Genomic DNA, 6000 nt, shown 5'->3' with positions numbered 1-6000 from the left:
GGTCCGACCGAGTCTGTTGAATCGGCCCCACCGAGTTTGGTAAATTGTGTGTGACGGTTAGATTTTGTGTGGAGGCTATATATACCCCTCCACCTCCTCTTCATTCATGGAGAGAGCCATCAGACTAAACCTACACTTCCAACTTACCATTTCTGAGAGAGAACCACCTACTCATGTGTTGAGGCCAAGATATTCCATTCCTACCATATGAATCTTGATCTCTAGCCTTCCCCAAGTTGCTTTCCACTCAAACCCTCTTTCCACCAGATCCAAATCCTATGAGAGAGAGTTGAGTGTTGGGGAGACTATCATTTGAAGCACAAGAGCAAGGAGTTCATCATCAATGCACCATTTGTTACTTATTGGAGAGTGGTGTCTCCTAGATTGGCTAGGTGTCACTTGGGAGCCTCTGACAAGATTGTGAAGTTGAACCAAGGAGTTTGTAAGGGAAAGGAGATCGCCTACTTCATGAAGATCTACCGCTAGTGAGGCAGGTCCTTCGTGGGCGACGGCCATGGTGGGATAGACAAGGTTGCTTCTTCGTGGACCCTTCGTGGGTGGAGCCCTCCGTGGACTCGCACAACCGTTACCCTTCGTGGGTTGAAGTCTCCATCAATGTGGATGTACGATAGCACCACCTATCAGAACCACGCCAAAAACATCTGTGTCTCCAATTGCGTTTGAATCCTCCAAACCCTTCCCTTTACTTGCTTGCAAGTTGCATGCTTTAATTTCCGCTTCCTATATACTCTTTGCATGCTTGCTTGAATTGTGTGATGATTGCTTGACTTGTTCTAAGATAGCTAAAATCTGCCAAACTCTAAAATTGGGAAAAGGTTAAGTTTTTAATTGGTCAAGTAGTCTAATCACCCCCCTCTAGACATACTTCAAGGTCCTACAGAGGCGACCCCTCCCCTAGGGTTCCCAACCCTAGGCGCAGGGTGGCCCAAGGGGGGGCGCACCAGCCCACCAGGGGCTAGTTCCCCTCCCACTTCAGCCCATGGGGCCCTCCGGGAAAGGTGGCCCCACTCGGCGGACCCCCGGGACCCTTTCGGTGGTCCCGGTACAATACCGGTGACCCCCGAAACTTTCTCGATGGCCGAAACTCGACTTCCCATATATAATTCTTTACCTCTGGACCATTCTGGAACTCCTCGTGATGTACGGGATCTCATCCGGGACTCCGAACAACTTTCGATTTGCTGCATACTAATATCTCTACAACCCTAGCGTCATAGAACCTTAAGTGTGTAGACCCTACAGGTTCGGGAGACACGTAGACATGACCGAGACGGCTCTCCGGTCAATAACCAACAGCGGGATCTGGATACCCATGTTGGATCCCACATGCTCCTCAATGATCTCATCGGATGAACCACGATGTCGAGGATTCAAGCAACCCCGTATACAATTCCCTTTGTCAATCGGTATGTTACTTGCCCGAGATTCGATCGTCGGTATCCCAATACCTCGTTCAATCTCGTTACCGGCAAGTCACTATACTCGTACCGTAATGCATGATCCCGTGACTAGACACTTGGTCACTTTGAGCTCATTATGATGATGCATTACCGAGTGGGCCCAGAGATACCTCTCCGTCATACGAAGTGACAAATCCCAGTCTCGATCCGTGTACACCTAACAAACACTTTCGGAGATACCCGTAGTATACCTTTATAGTCACCTAGTTACGTTGTGACATTTGGTACACCCAAAGTACTCCTACGAAGTCTGGGAGTTACACGATCTCATGGTCTAAGGAAAAGATACTTGACATTGGAAAAGCTCTAGCAAACGAACTACACGATCTTGTGCTATGCTTAGGATTGGGTCTTGTCCATCACATAATTCTCCTAATGATGTGATCTCGTTATCAATGACATCCAATGTCTATAGTCAGGAAACCATGACTATCTGTTGATCAACGAGCTAGTCAACTAGAGGCTCAGTAGGGACATGTTGTGGTCTATGTATTGACACGTGTATTACGATTTCCGGATAATACAATTATAGCATGAATAAAAGACAATTATCATGAACATGGAAATATAATAATAATCCTTTTATTATTGCCTCTAGGGCATATTTCCAACAGTCTCCCACTTGCACTAGAGTCAATAATCTAGTTACAATGTGATGAATCGAACACCCATAGAGTTCTGGTGTTGATCATGTTTTGCTCGCAGAAGAGGTTTAGTCAACGGATCTGCGACATTACGATCCGTATGTACTTTGCAAATATCTATGTCTCCATATTCAACATTTTCACGGATGGAGTTGAAACGACGCTTGATGTGCCTGGTCTTCTTGTGAAACCTGGGCTCCTTGGCAAGGGCAATAGCTCCAGTGTTGTCACAGAAGAGAGTGGTCGGCCCCGACGCATTGGGTATGACTCCTAGGTCGGTGATGAACTCCTTCATCCATATTGCTTCATGTGCTGCCTCTGAGGCTGCCATATACTCCGCTTCACATGTAGATCCCGCCACGACGCTTTGCTTGCAACTGCACCGGCTTACTGCTCCACGATTCAACATATACACATATCCGGTTTGTGACTTAGAGTCATCCAGATCTGTGTCAAAGCTAGCATCGACGTAAACCTTTACGACGAGCTCTTCGTCACCTCCATAAACGAGAAACATGTCCTTTGTCCTTTTCAGGTACTTCAGGATATTCTTGACCGCTATCCAGTGTTCCTTGCCGGGATTACTTTGGTACTTTTCTACCAAACTTACGGCAAGGCTTACATCAGGTCTGGTACACAGCATGGCATACATAATAGATCCTATGGCTGAGGCATAGGGGATGACACTCATCTCTTCTATCTCTTCTGCCGTGGTCGGGCATTGAGCCGAGCTCAATCTCACACCTTGCAATACAGGCAAGAACCCTTTCTTGGACTGATCCATATTGAACTTCTTCAATATCTTATCAAGGTATGTGCTTTGTGAAAGACCTATGAGGCGTCTCGATCTATCCCTATAGATCTTGATGCCTAATATGTAAGCAGCTTCTCCAAGGTCCTTCATTGAAAAACACTTATTCAAGTAGGCCTTAATGTTGTCCAAAAGTTCTATATCATTTCCCATCAAAAGTATGTCATCTACATATAATATGAGAAATGCTATAGAGCTCCCACTCACTTTCTTGTAAACGCAGGCTTCTCCATAAGTCTGCATAAACCCAAACGCTTTGATCATCTCATCAAAGCGAATGTTCCAACTCCGAGATGCTTGCACCAGCCCATAAATGGATCACTGGAGCTTGCACACCTTGTTAGCATTCTTAGGATCGACAAAACCTTCCGGATGCATCATATACAGTTCTTCCTTAAGATAGCCATTAAGGAATGCCGTTTTGACGTCCATCTGCCATATCTCATAATCATAGTATGCCGCAATTGCTAACATGATTCAGATGGACTTCAGCTTCGCTACGGGAGAGAAAGTCTCATCGTAGTCAACCCCTTGAACTTGCCCATAACCCTTAGCGACAAGTCGAGCTTTATAGATGGTAACATTACCATCCGCGTCCGTCTTCTTCTTAAAGATCCATTTATTTTCTATCGCTCGCCGATCATCGGGCAAGTCTGTCAAAGTCCATACTTTGTTTTCATACATGGATCCTATCTCGGATTGCATGGCTTTAAGCCATTTGTTGGAATCTGGGTCCGCCATTACTTCTTCATAGTTCGAAGGTTCACCGTTGTCTAACAACATGATTTCCACGACAGGGTTGCCATACCACTCTGGCGTGGAACGTGTCCTTGTGGACCTACGAGGTTCAGTAGCAACTTGATCCGAAGTACCTTGATCATCATCATTAATTTCCTCTCTAGTCGGTGTAGGCACCACAGGAACATTTTCCTGAGCTGCACTACTTTCCGGTTCAAGAGGTAGTACTTCATCGAGTTCTACTTTCCTCCCACTTAATCCTTTCGAGAGAAACTCTTTTTCCAGAAAGGATCCATTCTTGGCAACAAAGATCTTGCCCTCGGATCTTAAGTAGAAGGTATACCCAATGGTTTCCTTAGGGTATCCTATGAAGACGCATTTTTCCGACTTGGGTTCGAGCTTTTCAGGTTGAAGTTTCTTGACATAAGCATCGCATCCCCAAACTTTTAGAAATGACAACTTAGGTTTCTTCCCAAACCATAATTCATACGGTGTCGTCTCAACAGATTTAGGAGGAGCCCTATTTAAAGTGAATGTAGCTGTCTCTAGAGCGTATCCCCAAAATGATAGCGGTAAGTCGGTAAGAGACATCATAGATCGCACCATATCCAATAGAGTGCGATTACGACGTTCGGACACACCGTTACGCTGAGGTGTTCCAGGCGGCGTGAGTTGTGAAACGATTCCACATTTCCTTAAGTGCGTACCAAATTCGTGACTTAAATATTCTCCTCCACGATCTGATCGTAAGAACTTTATCTTTCGGTCACGTTGATTCTCTACCTCATTCTGAAATTCCTTGAACTTTTCAAAGGTCTCAGACTTGTGTTTCATCAAGTAGACATACCCATATCTACTCAAGTCATCAGTGAGAGTGAGAACATAACGATATCCTCCGCGAGCCTCAACACTCATTGGACCGCACACATCGGTATGTATGATTTCCAAGAAGTTGATTGCTCGCTCCATTGTTCCGGAGAACGAAGTCTTGGTCATTTTGCCCATGAGGCATGGTTCGCATGTGTCAAATGATTCATAATCGAGAGACTCTAAAAGTCCATCAGCATGGAGCTTCTTCATGCGCTTGACACCAATGTGACCAAGGCGGCAGTGCCACAAGTATGTGGGACTATCGTTATCAACTTTACATCTATTGGTATTCACACTATGAATATGTGTAACAATACATTCGAGATTCATTAAGAATAAACCATTGACCATCGGGGCATGACCATAAAACATATCTCTCATATAAATAGAACAACCATTATTCTCGGATTTAAATGAGTAGCCATCTCGTATTAAACGAAATCCAGATACAATGTTCATGCTCAAACTTGGCACTAAATAACAATTATTGAGGTTTAAAACTAATCCCGTAGGTAAATGTAGAGGTAGCGTGCCGACGGCGATCACATCGACCTTGGAACCATTCCCGATGCGCATCGTCACCTTGTCCTTTGCCAGTCTCCGCTTATTCCACAACTCCTGCTTTGAGTTACAAATATGAGCAACGGCACCGGTATCAAATACCCAGGAGCTACTACAAGCACTTGTAAGGTACACATCAATTACATGTATATCACATATACCTTTAGTGTTGCCGGCCTTCTTGTCCGCTAAGTATTTGGGTCAGTTCCGCTTCCAGTGACCCTTCCCTTTGCAATAAAAGCACTCAGTCTCAGGCTTGGGTCCATTCTTTGACTTCTTCCCGGCAACTGGCTTACCGAGCGTGGCAACATCCTTGCCGTCCTTCTTGAAGTTCTTCTTACCCTTGCCTTTCTTGAACTTGGTGGTTTGATTGACCATCAACACTTGATGTTCCTTTTTGATTTCTACCTCTGCTGACTTCAGCATTGAAAATACTTCAGGAATAGTTTTCACCATCCCCTACATATTGTAGTTCATCACAAAGCTCTTGTAGCTTGGTGGGAGCGACTGAAGGATTCTATCAATGACTGCCTCGTCCGGGAGGTTAATGTCTAGCTGGGACAGGCGGTTGTGCAACCCAGACATTTTGAGTATGTGCTCACTAACAGAACTATTTTCCTCCATCTTACAACTATAGAACTTGTCGGAGACTTCATATCTCTCGACCCGGGCATGATCTTGGAAAACCATTTTCAGCTCCTCGAACATCTCATATGCTTCGTGTTGCTCAAAACGCTTTTGGAGCCCCGGTTCTAAGCTATAAAGCATGCCGCACTGAACGAGGGAGTAATCATCAGCACGTGACTGCCAAGCATTCATAACGTCTTGGTTCTCTGGGATGGGTGCTTCACCTAGCGGTCCTTCTAGGACATATGCTTTCTTGGCAGCTATGAGG

Source organism: Triticum aestivum, chromosome 2B (genome assembly GCF_018294505.1).
Source record: "Triticum aestivum cultivar Chinese Spring chromosome 2B, IWGSC CS RefSeq v2.1, whole genome shotgun sequence".
In the NCBI taxonomy this organism is placed as follows: Eukaryota; Viridiplantae; Streptophyta; class Magnoliopsida; order Poales; family Poaceae; genus Triticum; species Triticum aestivum.
This window is presented reverse-complemented; position numbering follows the sequence as displayed.